General features: G+C 43.4%; 1 protein-coding gene across 3 annotated transcripts in view; it reads right to left on the bottom strand.

Annotated features, from left to right (window-relative positions):
- LOC126183494 (beta-1,4-glucuronyltransferase 1) overlaps positions 1-17,118 on the bottom strand; it is a 305,160-nt gene that overhangs the window by 99,258 nt on the left and 188,784 nt on the right. For all 3 annotated transcript variants that reach the window (XM_049925528.1, XM_049925526.1, XM_049925527.1), the window contains exon 2: positions 14,136-14,192. The gene's annotated coding sequence lies outside the window, so the exon portion shown is untranslated. The remainder of the gene's footprint in view (positions 1-14,135; positions 14,193-17,118) is intronic.

The raw sequence follows: 17,118 nt of genomic DNA on the forward strand, positions 1-17,118 counted from the left end.
GCGTAAACAGTTAACATTACAGCAAATTAACGCAGAGCTCTGTATCTCTCAATGAAACAGCTTTGATCTATGTTGATAAATTTCTTACAGCTGAAATAACTTCATTTAATACTCACTAGAACGTCGTTTTGAACTACTTATTTCACGTGCTGTTATTTTCCATTAGACCGCTTGGTTTCAAACACTTCACTGCATTAGTCCATGAATTTTGCGTATTTGTTCCTATGGAAGAGATACTTTGCTATTATTTCCTTTAAACGATTGAGAGTGCAATAGCCTATTTAAGCATTTGTCAGAATTATCTTAAATACCCTTTACCAACACCTAACATACGACCAGGCTTCCGCCTTCAAAGAACGTTACTGGAAACAACATATAACCATTGGCAGCCTCATCGAAGGCCAACGGGAATGCATCATTAACTTAAGATGCTATCTTGGCTCTGTAACAAAATCCACTTAGTCGCTCATTTAACAAGTGAAACTAAAGAATGGCAATAACTATTTCTTTCCATACAAGGTGACAGACCATCTAGAACAAGTCCTTTCCCGCTAACAAGGGAACCTCCCCACCGCACCCCCTTCAGATGTAGTTATAAGTTGGCACAGTGGATAGGCTTTGAAAAACTGAACACAGATCAATCGAGAAAACAGGAAGAAGTTGAGTGGAACCGTGAAAAAAATAAGCAAAATATACAAACTGAGTAGTCCATGCGTAAGATAGGCAGCATCAAGGATAGTATGAGCTCAGAAGCGAGCCACCACGGTAGTTCAGCGTGTTTGGCCAGAGAGCAGGTTGGCCTCCGTAATAAAAAAACTGAGTAGAAGGATCAACAAACAAACGTTAACGGATGTCCTGTGACGTCCGCAACGACCAAACCCATCGATCAACAACGGAAAAAAGAAAGCGCCGTGGTCGCGTGGTTAGCGTGAGCAGCTGAGGAACGAGAGGTCCTTGGTTCAAGTCTTCCCTCGAGTAAAAAGTTTACTTTCTTTATTTTCGCAAAGTTATGATCTGTCCGTTCGTTCATTGATGGCTCTGTTCACTGTAATAAGTTTAGTGTGTGTTTTGCGACCGCACCGCAAAACCGTGCAATTAGTAGACGAAAGGACGTGCCTCTCCAATGGGAACCGCAAACATTTGATCGCAAGGTCATAGGTCAACCGATTCCTCCACAGGAAAACACGTCTGATATATTCTATACGACACTGGTGACGGCATGTGCGTCACATGACAGGAATGTTGTCGACTCACCTAACTTGTACACGTGGCGAATGGGTAAAAAGATTCTTCTACCTTGCCCGATTTAGGTTTTTTGGTGGATGTGATAATCACTCCCAAAAAAGTGATGGAAACATAAGAGTTTGTCACATGAACTGCAACAAATGAATGCAACAGTTTCACAGTCGCACAGTTTTCCATGTGCTCTGTCAAAACATATGTTTTTAACGTTTTCAAATTTTTCCTCGTGTAGACCGTCAAATCCTGCATGTGTCCAGGACGGACAGATAATAATTATCTGAAAATGAAGAAAGTAAACTTCTCACTCGAGGGAAGACTTGAACCAAGGACCTCTCGTTTCGCAGCTGCTCACGCTAACCACGGGACCACGGCGCTCCTGAGCTCACACTATCCTTGATGTTGCCTATCTTACGCATGGACTACTCAGTTTGTCTATTTTGCTTATTTTTTCATAGTTCCACACAACTTCTTCCTGTTTTCTCGATTAATCTGCGTTCAGTTTTTCAAGGCCTTTCCGCCGTGCCAACTTTTAACTAAATCTGAGGGGGGTGCGATGGGGAGGTTCCCTTGTAAGAATGATTTATTCACATAATTACATAGTTTCGGAGTGATTTGAGACAAAGAGAATGTATGAAGTCTTGGAAATTGCGAATAGTTTCTGATGAGGAAATTCGACTATCGTGTTGTTGATCTTACGACATTGGGATACAGAGACAGAAATTAATCGAGTCATGTATCTAACATCGACCTATGTAACTCGAGTCTTTGAATTCTCTAACAAGTACAAAAAAGAATGAAAGAATGATACTTCACTTCCGAACTCCTGTCTTTCACGAGTGTCCTGACATGGTCCTGGTACATGTCAACGCCGGGTGAATACTAACGCAATTGAAAAAGAGCACATCAGCTACGCACGTCTGTCACGCCCAACCTACTTTAGAACTTTAATACTGCGCAAGACTGAGCACCAAATGAAGTAAATTAATTATGGGTACTGTACGTTTCTAGTAATAATGAATGGCACAGTCCAATTTACGTGTGCACAAGGTTACTTCTCATTAGTTTGAAATTGTAATAAACTGTGAACTTAAAATAACTGTGGCCGCTACATTCTACGTTCAACTCCTGAAAGAAGAAAACGGTTCTGTAACCACCGTGATGGAGACTACTTCAACATCATGATCAAATTTATTCATGCCACGCCTGGATCCATTAAATGCTGCTTTGCTTCAATAATAAATGCTCTCGTTGCTCTTCTGTGATTCATAGACATCCGCTGGATGGTTAGGGAAATTAAACATACAGGCGGCAGGCTAAAATTTTAACACTATGAAATGCCACCGAGTGAACAGTGGTGGCACTTCCAACTTCGCGTGACGACACTGGTCACGTTCTGCGACTACAAGATGCCTAGCAATGGACTCAAAAATTCAGGGTGATTTTGTTAAATTGGGACAAACACTAGAAAACTATACCTGAGAGTTAAAGAAGCAAGAACTTCACATTGACGTGCGTTCGGAAATGCGTTGCCAGCGGCTACGCCCACTTTAAGGCGGAGATGGAAGATCTTTGACAGTGACCTCGATATCAGCACCAGCCAGGTGATCCGCCTGCTTAAGCTAAGTCAAGACGATCGTGTGGAACATTCTCCACAACTGCCACTGTTTTACAACGCAGGCCTTGTTACCAGCGGACTTGTTTGCGCGCCTAGTGTTTTTCGTCGTACAGGTCGCCACGATCCTAGGATTTCTAACATCCATCGTACTCACGGAGGCGGCTACCTTTACAAGGGGCGGTATCGTCAGCAGTCACAAACCAACTTTTGCGTTATTGAGAATTTCGAAGGTATAGCGGCAACGAACATCAGTGCCGGTTCAGCCTCAATGTGTGGACGGGGATTATCGGCGCCCCATTACGTGACCAGTCGTCGTCCAACAACGCCTTAGGAGTGCGGCATATCTGCACTTCCAGCAGGTGGCTATACATGCCACTAGAAGACGTGTCTTCTGTGGTACGAAGGGTAATGGAGATACCACATGACGCGGCTCAACCTAACTGCCCTCTTGGGCGTGGAGCTAAAATACGGTACAGAGAGAACATTCCCACTTCCTGGTCTTCTCATGTGTGCTTTAATTCATTGAAACTTACACTGTTAAAGATAGTTTTTCTCCATCTTTAAGTGTTTGTACCTCCCTCGGATGGCATTTCAGGCTGTATGTCACTCTTTTTCCTAATTCTCTGAGGGATCGTTTCCTACAGTTTCTCTTCATCTAGCAAAACCACCTTTACTAAAGATTTGAAGGTCCATCCAACATATTTTTGGAATAACTTTTTCTACCGTCAGACACGCTCAAGAATTCTGTAGCGGAGTGCTGTTGCTACCAGTAGTAACATTTAATTTCGCCTCAACTCTTCAAGCATTATCTTACAGATGGCGCCAGTCGAACCCGGCCTAACACATGTTTCAGTAACTGTTTCGTTGAAAAAAGAACTTTCCTTACTAAATTGAGTTTTTTGAAGTAACACTGGGGCTCGAATGTCACTAAAAAACTTATTCCCAGTGACCGGTGTGCCATGGAAAATATTACTGTGAACACAACGTTTGTGTTTTTCAACATCAGTGTTTCATTAATTTAGTGAACGGCGCATTAACTCAACTATGCCTTGTTACATATTAATTATCAGCACTGTAGACTGCCGCCGCTACCTGCTTCCTATGGTGATAGTGGTCCACCGAGAGGTCATAGTTTCAGCACAAGATTTTTGAGGAGCGACGTAAACTAACTATTTCGTCACCCTGAGTGGGACGCTCCGTAATTTGTTTACATGATTAATCGATATTGTACAATCTATGAATGTATATAGACGAAGTTCAGCAAATCCTCCCAGGTTAACATGTTTACTAGTTTTTTCCCTGAAACACTCGTTTTGGAGACATAATTATGTTTACAATAATTACGTTTTGAATCTGGGCCGTGCATATACTTCAAGTTTTCCCGTAAAACAAAACAGTCATTCTGTATACACTCCCCCTCCATCTACTACTATCCTATGCCGTATCTCTCGATTTTTGCGCTCTGAGCGTAAAAAACCTTGTGTACCCCCACCAACTATCCAACCTTCCTTCTCTCCCTGGCGCTAGTTTGACTCAACCTAAATATCTGCACAAGAACCTATGAAAGTAAGCAAGCACACCATGCTTAAATGCGGAACGAATCTTCTGGAATACCACATGAACTGAGCTGTAAAGTAAAGCAGTATTTCCAAGAAAATGGAGGTACCTTCACCCTCTGCTTGTGTAATTACAAAAAACCCTTATTCATCAAGAAACTAGTATCCTGAAGAGTGGTAACTGTGGTAATGGATAACCGTATTTAATTAACGCTGTACCCCGATGTCAGCATCTAACAACATTGCACGTTGCGTTATGAAGACAGTGTTATTAGGCCAGTTTGTTGGAGTGCCGTCCGTTTGACTTCAATACGAACAATCAAATATTGCAATTAAGGCAGTGTGTAAATAACAGAATTGACGCATTGGACGTCAAATACAATTATCCTATTTATAAAGCACCCGGCGCAGGTGAAATTTAATAACTTTTCTGTATCAAATACTAAAGGCAACTTTCATAACGAGAAAGGCAGCTTTCACCTGAAGTTTGAACTGCAACGATGTATGCACGAAAGCACATAATGCACTGTGTCCTAGCTTACTCTGGTAGCTGCAATAACTTCGATAATTTTTACGTCACAAAATTTTTCATACATAGGGTTTCCAAAAGCCCTGTTTGCTTACGCTACAGAAAATCACACTGATTACGCTAAAACAAATACCAGTCATAAGAGTTCTTAAAGATGGGACTCCCGTATTCATGATCCAGAACAGCAAGTCTGTATGAGGCAAATTCAGTTGTATCTTTTCCTTAGGCCTGACAAATGACTGCGTAAAAGTGTATAATATGGGGATCTTCGTGCAATTATGACCGTATAAATGAAATGAAGGAGATAACGAAAACCTGTATAAATAGCGCGCCGCCTTGAAGCTGGCGCCATTCTGCACGCAAACTAGCACCGCCGATGTCTGCGATATATGGTATCCTAGGTGCTCTCGTCGCAGAGTGAAGACTGCTCGTCATTCAAATGGCCGTCACAGCATGAACATCTGCATGTTATTACTTCCAAATGTCAGATCTACAAGAAGTACCACTGAATTTGTCTCGAGACATGCTCTACTGGCGGAAAAATGCCAGTCCATTTCAAATAAAGCTAATGTGCATTTTATATTTTACAATGTCACGGAAGCGATATTTGGTGGCGTAAGCAGACTGGGCTTTCGGAAACAATATTTGTCTGAAACATTTTCTTGTATGTACGCCTTTACAGCTCCGAATTGCGAGATCATGCACCATCGAAATAATGGAGTAGGTTAAGATTTATAAAAATTTTGGCCCTTGTGAAGCATTCTTAGTTTAAAGGCTGTTGATTGAGGAAGCCGCAGTATACAGCTCAACACATTCTAATACTACATAACTACAGCAAGTGTTTTTCACTGTGTAGTAGGAAGTAGAAAATCATGTATGTAGTCACAAGAGTTAATTGGCATCTAATTGTGAACTTTATGGCGCTTTCACATTTCAATACTTCAGCAATTTTTCTGTTGACATAAATGGAAACAGTGTGCCAGATAGCTCGAAAGCTGTTTTATTTTAGGACGCTATAAACATAAATCTCACAGATTCCAGTTGCGAACAGCTGGAACGTGCAATGTCCTTTGGCACAATGACTCAGGTGTACTAGAAGTCTACACTAACTTAACTGTACGAAGTTCTACTGTAGGTGAATCAGTACTCACAACGGCCACAATTTGAAATACTCAGATTTCATGCATTGAAGATAAATCGGGGAAACTATCCTTGAAGACCTGTATCATGACTAGCTGCTGCTGTTTACGGCAGCATTGTTGCCAGCTGGAATGCACTTAGCTGGTCCGCTTAGTAGAAATATTAATTCGGAGTTATATGAATATATTTGTCACGAAGATCTAATTCAGGCTCGAGGGGTGTATTCAGATCCCTGTTGACCAGTTTGACAATTCCTGTAGTCAATTCACGAACCTCATGTAGGCTACAATTTAGCAAGACTGTGGACCCTTTCACTGCTGTCGCATATTATCTGCATCATAGTGTATGTTTGTTGCGTACAGAAGTCGTTTATGTATCCACACAATGAACGTAATGGTAACAAGGGAACCTCCCCATCGCACCCCCCTCAGATTTAGTTGTAAGTTGGCACAGTGGATAGGCCTTGAAAAACTGAACACAGATCAATAGAGAAAACAGGAAGATGATGTGTGGAACTATGAAAAAATAAGCAAAATATACAAACTGAATAGTCCATGCGCAAGATAGGCAATATCAAGGATAGTGTAACCATAGGAGCGCCGTGTTCCCGTGGCTAGCGTGAGCAGCTGCGCAACGAGAGGTCCATGGTTCAAATCTTCCCTTGAGTGAAAAGTTTACTTTATTTTCGCAAAGTTATGATCTGTCCGTTCGTTCATTGACGTCTCTGTTTACTGTAATAAGTTTAGTGCCTGTGTTTTGCGACCGCACCGCAAAACCGTGCGATTAGTAGACGAAAGGACGTGCCTCTCCAATGGGAACCGAAAACATTTGCTCGCAAGGTCATAGGTCAACCGATTCCTCCACAGAGAAACACGTCTTATATATTCTATACGACACAGGTGACGGCATGTGCGTCACATAACAGGAATATGTTGTCGACCCACCGAACTTGTACACTTGGCGAATGGGTAAAAAGATTCTTCTACCTTGCCCGATTTAGGTTTTCTTGTGGATGTGATAATCACTCCCAAAAAAGTGATGAAAACAAAGAGTTTGTTACATAAACTGAAAATAAAAAATTGGACTTTCCACTCGAGGAAGACAAACGAAGGACCTCTCGTTCCACAGCTGCTCACGCTAACCACAGGACCACGGCGCTCCTGCGCACATTAGCCTTGTTATATATGTAACGCATGGACTACTCAGTTTGTGTATTTTGCTTATTTTTTCATAGTTCCACACAACTTCTTCCTGTTGTCTCGATTGATCTGTGTTCAGTTTTTCAAGGCCTATCCACTGTGCCAACTTATAACTAAATCTGAGGGGGGTGCGATGGGGAGGTTCCCTTGTGAGAAACAAGGAGAGCATATCGCCCTCTGTACGTCAGGGCTATCTCTATTAATTTGCAGTACACGTTGCAGAGGGCTCCACAGTATTTGACGATATGACAACCAAATTTTCAATTTAAAGACATCAGGTACTCATTCCATGTCCAGATTTGGTTATCTATTTATTCGAAAGTAGCATTTTAATCAAATTACTCTGATGCCCCGTGACTACGGGGCCAGCGAGATCCATCATGTGTAATTGCAACACTGTGAAGGCTGAACTGCGAAAGTACGAAGGAACACCTAATGTAGAGTACGGCCTTCATGTATGAATGCAGTTAGCGTGCTTATTTTAGTCTGAACGGACACAGGAGGAAGATATAGAAATTTTGACTGCATGTAGTAGGTGTTCAACAAATTTATTCGAGTGGTTAGGTGCCACGATACTTTGGAAATTATAGACAGGCTCAGTGACTGTGAGGGAAGCTACCAAAAGCCGGCCGGAGTGGCCGTGCGGTTCTAGGCGCTACAGTCTGGAATCGGGCGACCGCTACGGTCGCAGTTTCGAATCCTGCCTCGGGCATGGATGTGTGTGATGTCCTAAGGTTGGTTAGGTTTAATTAGTTCTTTCTAGGCGACTGATGACCTCAGAAGTTAAGTCGCATAGTGCTCAGAGCCATTAGAAGCTACCAAACTAAGGGCCTTCGTCTGTCTGCTGGACTATGGAGGAGATGTCGGTTATGCGGGGGGGGGGGGGGGGGGAGGGGGGGGGGGAGAGTGCAACCTTCAGCCGTAGCATGGGCAAGGACGTCCACGTCCTTAAGCCCAACGTCCTGTCTGAAGATGTCCAATCAGCACAGGATAGGCCCTGGATAAAGACCTGGTGGCAGCATCTAGGTTAAGCCTTCCGATAGACGGAGAATCGTTGGCTTTGGAAGGTTCCTCTGTTTTCTAGTTTGTGGAAAGGGACTGTCACGGCTGCGCCATTGTTCTCGTCTGGATGCCACCATAATAGTTTTCATGTTTCTGAATATGGTCGCTTGGGCATACCGTGACGGCTGCAGAGAGGTTCTACCAACGCCGTGTGTACCTATTTAAAGGTACATATTGACATGGGTTCCTCTAATGACAGTGCTCTCCTCACGGGACAGGCCTCGTGGACGAGTACCAGTAAGCTAAGGACGCCACACATGTCTTACGACCAACTTGTTCCCCAAGTTTAAGTATCATTGTAGAAGCTTAGGGCCTCGCCGTCGTAGACTCTTTCCGACCGCCGGAGAGCTCTTTATCACAAATAGGAGGCGTCAACCACAAGCAATGCTGGATGCCTGATCCACGGTACGGGGAGCCGTTCTGCATCTTACATTGCCTTATGAGGACACTGCAGCCTGCATTTAACCTCTGTACATCTTGTGGTGCTACAGATGGCTGCTTAAGATTGAATGGATATATCGGATGGAGTTGAGATGCTGAATCGGACTGGGGAGAGAAATTCATAGCGTCATCTGAGTAGAAGATGCATCAGCTGATAGCTATTTCCTGACGCGTCATGAAATATTCTAATTCAGTAACAGAAGACATTGTGAAGCGCAAAAAATTGTAGACGGAAAACGAGTACGCAGGTTCAAGTGAATGCAGGAAGGATGATTAGCGTTTAACGTCCCGTCGGCGACATCAGACAGTGAACACAAGCTCAAATCAGTGAAGGAAATTGGCCGTCCTCTTTCAGATGGACTTCTCTGGCACTCGTCTGAAGTGATTTAGGGAAATCACAAGAAACAAATCTGGATGACAACACGGTAACTTGAACCACTGTCCTCCCGAATATGAGCCCAACGTGTTTCCCCTGTACTATCTCGCCTGCTAACTGGATATAGGTTGCAGTATTTATTGGAAGATTAAGAGACTCCCGCATGATAGCGAAACGTGCATAGCGACATCAAACCAGCCTTCCAACTGACGACATGAATATGCCACCAGCTGTGAACACTACAGAACTGAAGTACTCCCATCCCGTCGTGACGCACTGGAATGTGTTACTTACTTTAAATTTTTTATGGATGTGTAACAATAGTCCTACACATACAAAAAAATGTCGCGGATGTAATTTAATTTTGGTGAGTGTCGTTCAGCGATCTGAAAATTTTTTTTTAGGGCATCTGGTTTTCAACAAACCAGTTTCACGGACAACTGAAGAGAATGGATGTATTTCGATAGCTCCAGAGACAAAGTAAAACATTTGGGTACTTCATGAATAGTAGCTCGCCTTCAATTTCGCCAAAATCAAGAGTATGTTAAAACTGAAGTTACTAATTTTACTCTTGCCATAATCTCAGTTGATTGTTTCAAAGAACAGCACAACCGAAGGAAATACCACGTCCCTCAGATGTAGAGCACTGAATACACTGTTGTCCGCAGTTTACCAAGTGTCTCCCTGCAGCCTTCACAGTTTCTGGGTTTTTGCACGAACGGCCGCATTTCAAAGCAGCGTGACTGACGACTCCTGAAAGTGATGACTAACCCGTCAGTTAAAAACGAGCCCCACAGCTATTGAGCTAAGTGCCAGTTCACAGTTCCCAGTGCGGCCGGCCAAGCTGTTCCCGTGTACCAGGGTGACTCCGGCGCTACCGACGCATCGCACTTTCTCATCGTAATGGCTTACTGGGCCTAAGCACTCTTCATAGCAACGTAGCAACAGTGTCTGTCACTAGCTTTAACAGCTACTTACTACTGACTTCGGATTTGGTACAGTAAATAACTGCAGCGAAGACGTTGAAACAACTCTCACGTCTAACAGTTTTTCTTCAGTTTCTTCTGCCAGTTGACACGTTTAATACCTTTCCTCTAACCATAGGTATCTTCACGCAATAAACACAGACAATAAGCGGGATCGATTCACAAGTAAGAATCGCAGGCAGCACATGTATACAAATAAGAGAACTACTCAGAGGTCTATGAATAGTGGAACTCATTAGTCGACCACAATATTAATGCTCTGGGAAGTTAAGGCGCATAGGTCGGCTTGTGTGCTGGCTCGTGAGCTTGAAGCCGATTAGAATGTGCTGCTGTGTGAACAACCAGAAGTTATTCTGACTTCCACAATGTATACGCAGTCGAAAAAATTGATGTGGTTTTTGTCACCGCCCATTTCCGGTAACTACCGCGGAAGGCTGAGTGTAATAATATCATGGTTGAGTAGTATGTGTCCCGATGAAGTAAAGCGAGAAACCTCGCACACATTTTCTAGAAAAAACATAAAATGAATATGATTTACTGTAACCGTAACCAATGAGCAATAAATACATCACTGCGAAGAGGGAGTGCCAGAGGAAACTTCAAGATAATAAATAATAGATGCTTTCACGGCAAATTCGATTCCACTTATCCTTGGGATTTAGTAAATATAACAGGAAACCAATCACTGTGGCCAAATGGAGATTTCAATCCCATTCCCTTAAGTACCATGTTTATTGACCCTTACACCTGTGGCACTGTGGTTGACTACCGTAAGACCGCGTCTTTTTATGGCGGATTTACTGTTTAAGTGTAACGGTACAAGTCATGCAGTCCAGCAGTGGGACGTGAGAATGGCCGAAAGCTCAATCTTTACTGCGTTAAAGTAACAGTTTTCATGGAGGGGCGGTCATTCTCGTAAACTTACGTGAAAGTGAAAATAATTAAGACTCTTGGCTTGCCTGTACGAAGCTCTCATCATACGCACTTATAAGAAGGGGTTTCAAAACCCATGGCAAATCATAATTATCTACTAGCAGGTCTTCCTCAGCATCAACGTACTTACCTTCTATTGGATTCTGAAATTGTCTTAGACCAAACTCAGCACGCATAGCTGAAGATAACATGTTATGTATCCAGAAGTAAAAACTCTCATAAAACAGAAAGATAATTTGAACGTTCCTGTGCTTTAATAGACATTGTACTGTGAGATTGTACGCACTTTCGTATCTCCGAGCAGACCGACAGCAGTCTATTTCAGGGGAGAATACAGTTAAACACAGAATCTGAAACGCCGTTCACATATCTTAACTGATAATGAAGGTACAGTTTACGATAATCCAGTATCATCCCACGCCAGAACAAAATCTTAGGGTAACTGGGGAAAAGCCTGGCCTTTTAGTCTTGCCAGCAGTCATATAATTGTTGTTAGGTTTGCAACACATGTGCATAGCGCAAAACCACTACCTGCGACAGGCACTTTAGGCAGACGGTGACGCCGGCTTGGCGTGCTACAGTTGACACGATGACATTTGCATTGTCTGCGCGCGCCGCATCAGATGACATCCGGCCACAGCGACGCGACACCGCTGCTCCCGTCATGAGAGACCACACCAAGGTCTCCAACATACTGTTTATCTGGCTGCCATCTCAATTACAGTTACTGTCATCTGTCACCTATACGAATATCTCGTAGCTTTTGACTGAACCGCATGAATGACACGTGCAGGACAGGTAATCTTTAAATACTAGCCTAAGCTACTTTAAGATTCAGAGAAGACCAACGTACAGCGTAAAACGTGGGTTTTGAACTTTTAACAGCAGGCTCTAACTTGGCCAGGCTAATTACCGTCTTAAGATTTGTCTGGCAACCAGGTAACAACTGAGTGGAAATTTGTCCACTCACAGAATAGAGTCAGGAAGCTGCTGCTTCAGCTACAGATAGTGGGTTCTACGCACTTAAGAGTCTCTTTATAATAATAATAATAATAATAATAATAATGTTGGGGAATATCTACAGGCGTGCGGCACATCATACAGCCAGGAGCGTTTCAGTTGTATCCGTTTCACATGCACGAAAACAGACGTACGTAAAAGCCATAAAAAGAACTTTTAAGCGGACTGTGTGTCTACTATGTAAGCTTTCAGTTTAAGACATAAGAATTACTTCCTTTTATTAACCACGCGAACGCACACGAGATACTCGCGACGAAAGATTGTTTAAATTAGAATAGTGCGAAATGCGGTTTTCCGAATGAAATACACAGCGGAAAAACGGAGACAGCGTACTTCATGGCACGAAAGTGTAATTAATGTCAAATAAGATAAAACGAAGTCAGAATGCGCGGAAGACTTCAAAGGTAGGTGGGAGATAGTACGGTAATTGAATGCTTCAATTGAGCAACCCACCAATTATCGAAGTGTCGGGCTATAGTAATTAAACTGAAGTGGTGATTTGGAGGATGGGGAGAAGCAGTTTCAATACGACAGGTAAGACGAATGCGCGGACTTTTTGTGCGTTTTATGCTGTGTGTGTGTGTGTGTGTGTGTGTGTGTGTGTGTGTGTGTGTGTGTGTGGTGGGGGACCTCACCCAAGCGCGGCCGCTCTTTGCCAATAAATTTCGGAACTCTAGAAAACTGTTCAAAGATTATGGTGCTTATCAACGAAGGAAGGAAGGAACCCAGTTATTATCGGTGCATACTGTATCGTTTGACGAAGTATCTTGACGAAATAGCTGTAAGTATCTTGACGTAGTATCTTCACGTATACTTCACAAAATGTAGGAGCGACGCTAAGAACGTGAACTGTAATACAGAATTCCAAAATCTCCCGAAATACCACCTAAAAAAAATCAACTATTTTCATTTAATTGTGCTGTGCTCTAACTTCTTTGGACTAGCACACACTGGTTTACAAAAAATATGAAGCACTCAGAAGAGGAAAATTTCACGGGTTGACAGGTTGCATGTTATTTGAGTGATTACAAAATCGAGGCAAGTTTATTAAGAACTAGGCTGCATAAGCCCACTTCGCAGTGAAGTATTCACCCGCCTGGCCTGGATATGTGCACTGATGCCGGTTGGGAGGGTTGTCTATGCAGTTTCATCCTTTCTTGGGACAAGCTGATACATAAGTGTTTTAACTGGTCCTTGATATCCTGGATGTTGTCACTGGGACACAATTTACGTTTGAACTGGTACCCCAGTTGTACCTATCCGACGATAGTCATTCGGGGTAGCACAGAATCACGATTCGTCGCTGAACAAAATGGACGCCATTCATGAATAGTTCATGCTTCCCTCTCACGGCACCACTCCAAACGCAGCAGTATGTGGTGGTGTGTTAACGGCAACCTACGCTTGGTACACAAATTCCCTAGTCCGACTGCTACTAATTTCTGACAAGTGATGCGGATGACCATGTTGCTGGGAATCCAGTATTACTGCTTGCATGGCGGGCCCCCCCCCCCCCCATGTGTGAAGGGGTTACGATGTGCTTGGCACACAATACAACTGGCTTACCTTGTGGTAGTCTAAGGTGGCCAGCCGGAACCTTGGAGAGAATTAAGTCTGCTTTCGTGCTGGACTGCATGCAATCACTGGGGCACTGTCACATCAAAATGTCCCATGAATCTGGCTATGGCTGGATTCTACCAGCTGCCAAATGGAGATTCACAACGAGGCCCCTTTGTAACTGTATAGTGCTGATAACTGTCTTGCTCGAGTAAGTGTCATCTGCATGTCTATCGGAGTAATCACTCTAAATCCGACGCTTTTCACGCCGTCTTGTATACCCATCAGGCCTGGTAACAATATTAGTGCACTCTGGAGACTGTTCTACGTATCAGAGAATTAAAACCCAATTTACGCACCCGCCGACGGAGTGTGTTTGTACGAAGTTACATTGACATCGGACCATGTATTGTGGTTGCTTCCCATTTTTCGATAGGCAGTGTAATTGTCTTGGTTAAATAAAAAGTGGAGGTACTTACCATTACGGTGTGAAGTCCAGTGGCAGCCTACGTGTCAGACTGGGTCACGTCCAACAACTGCAGAGAAAACAGAACAGCCATACTAGAGATGCTGAACTAATAAGAAAATATATTAAGTATTACGTACTATAAATGTACTCCAACACATTTCGGTGTAGAATGTAAGAGATGACATCTACCCGTGCCCTATTGCCGTTAACATGTATACAGTGACACATATTTGTGTGTGTGTGTAATTTCACCTAAAATTGTTTTCGTTTGTTGGTAAAGAATTTAACCAGTCAGAAATTTTTTGGAAAGCTGTATTTTAATGCTAAACTGGTTTCCGATTGTTATGCTAATCTACAGATGCTTTAACGCTTCCTGTTACATTAATTTCTCAGCAACCAGACACCCGACTCTCCAGCACGTTCCAGTGGACGGCGGTGCTACTTGCTTTCATCCTTCGACTTTTTCAGAACGGTGCGGAAATTGTAGCAATACAAAGATGACACACATTCTAAATGACTCACTGTAGAACGCGAATAGTTCATAATATGCTTAATATCTGCTTCAGAGTCAGATAGAGTATGACGGATATTTATTTATAGCGTGTTTGCTGTCAGCACTGCTACAATTTGTGCATCATCCTGAAAATTTCGGAGGATCAAAGGAAGACGGAACTCCGCCCACTGGAATATACTGAAGGACCGCATGTCATGCTGTTGATAAATAAAATACGTAACAGGAGCAGTTATGCATCTAAGGATGAGCGTAACAACCCGAAACCGGCTGTGGCATTAAAATAAAGCTGTTTAAGTATTTGCAGCTGGTTGTTCTTTTGACGAACAATCATTAACGGTTGCGTCCGAGATACAGTATGGATAAAATTTATTGTAAAGCGTGGGAACTAAAACAATTTTAAATAACTTTGGCTTTAGATAGCGTGAAATCTTGACATTGACGATCATGCATTAAGTTAGTGTTAAGGCTAGAAACATGCCCCTACAATAAAAGTTGCGATAAATTAAAAAGGTCCAGTCGCATTCGTGCGAAAATAATCCGTTCAGACATCGTGTAGGCAGTTTTCCACCACGTTCAAAAATATTTGCCAGCCTATTTCGACATCAGTCTTCGCAGAATCAATGCCATATATTCTATACGAGGGAGCATTATTTCATGTATTGTGGAGTTAGGCAGTCCTCGCTGAACTTCGCTGTGTTCATTACTGTTCGTGACGCGTCGTACGTCAGGGAGGATATGTTTCTTCATATTACTGTTTACCTCACTTTCGAAAGGAAGCAACTGCCTATAGAAGTACACACTAATCTTGGCGAATTATTTCGATTGGGATTAACTGAAGAATTTAAAGATAGAAAGTTTTTCAGGAAACATAGGGCCTTAAGTACAGACGAACTTATACCATTAGAATGGCAGTTCGCGCTTCTTACCAAGGAAGTAGGTAAGAAAGTAACAGCAACTGAGATTGAAATAATATCTTCGACTATTTAGATATGTCTAGATAGTTAATATTCAATACCCAAACTAAAGAAGCCTGTTGTTCACGTCTGAAGACTTCCCTCAAGTGTCTGCTCAACCATTGATAACAGACCGACGTGACGTGCTTTGTTAAGATCAAACATGCCTCTCAAGCGCGTATAAAATTTTAGGTTTTAGGCCGCGTAACGATGAATCGCAGGAACTATACACACAAAAAAGTTTTGCATCACCCCAGTTCCCAGAACTCGGGAGGATAGCCGTTGATTGTGGATATTTTATCACAGACACAGTCCCTTTGACTGTTCAGAGATGTCATTAAGTCCGCCCAAAGATTTAAACAACCATGCATGAACAGCGCCTATTTAACGCAGGGGGGGGGGGGGGTCCGACAGCCGATCAGTTCCAGTCATTCTACCAGAAAGGAGGTACGACGACTCGTGTTGTCTGTATTTCAACTATGCCTAGACGGTCAATACCGGGGTTCGATCGCGTCCGCATTGTTACTTTGTGCCAGGAAGGGCTCTCAACAAGGGAAGTGTCCAGGCGTCTCAGACAACCAAAGCGATGTTGTTCGGACATGGAGGAGATACAGAGACAAGAACTGTCGATGACATGCCTCGCTCAGCCCGCCCAAGGGCTGCCACTGCAGTGAATGACCGCTACTTACGGATTATGGCCCGGAGGAACCCTGACAGCAACGCCACCATGTTGAATAATGCTTTTCGTGGAGCCACAGGACGTGTTACGACGAACTGTGCGCAATAGGCTGGATTATGAGCAACTTCATTCCCGACGTCCGTAGCGAGGTCCACGTTTACAACCACGACACCATGCAGCACGGTACAGATGGGCCAAGATGCCGAATGGATCGCTCAGGATTGGCATCACGTTCTCTTCACCGACGAGAGTCGCATATGTCTTCAACCAGGCAATCGTCGGAGACGTGTTTAGAGGCAACCCGGTCAGGCTGAACGAGTTAGACATACTGTCCAGCGAGTGCAACAAGGTGGAGGTCCCTGCTGTTTAGGGGTGGCGTTATATGGGGGCCGACGTACGCCGCTGGTGTTCATGGAAGGCGCAGTAACGGCTGTACGATACATGAATGCCATCCTCAGACAGATAGTGCAACCATATCAGCAGTATATTGGCGAGGCATTCGTCTTCATGAACGACAATTCGCGCCCCCATCGTGCACATCTTGTGAATGACTTCCTTCAGGATAACAACATCGCTCGACTAAAGTGGCCAGCTAGTTCTCCAGACATGAACCCTATCGAACATGCCTGGAACAGATTGAAAAGGGCTGTTTATGGAGGACGTGATCCACCAAGCACTCTGAGGGATCTACGCCCAATCGCCGTTGAGGAGTGGGACAATCTGGATCAACAGTGTCTTGATGAACTTGTGAATAGTGCCACGTCGGGTACAGGCGTTTCGCTGTATGGTGGTACAACATGCTGTGTGTGGTTTTCATGAGCAATAAAATGGGTGGAAATGATGTTTA

This window comes from Schistocerca cancellata, chromosome 4 (assembly GCF_023864275.1).
Source record: "Schistocerca cancellata isolate TAMUIC-IGC-003103 chromosome 4, iqSchCanc2.1, whole genome shotgun sequence".
Taxonomy (NCBI): Eukaryota; Metazoa; Arthropoda; class Insecta; order Orthoptera; family Acrididae; genus Schistocerca; species Schistocerca cancellata.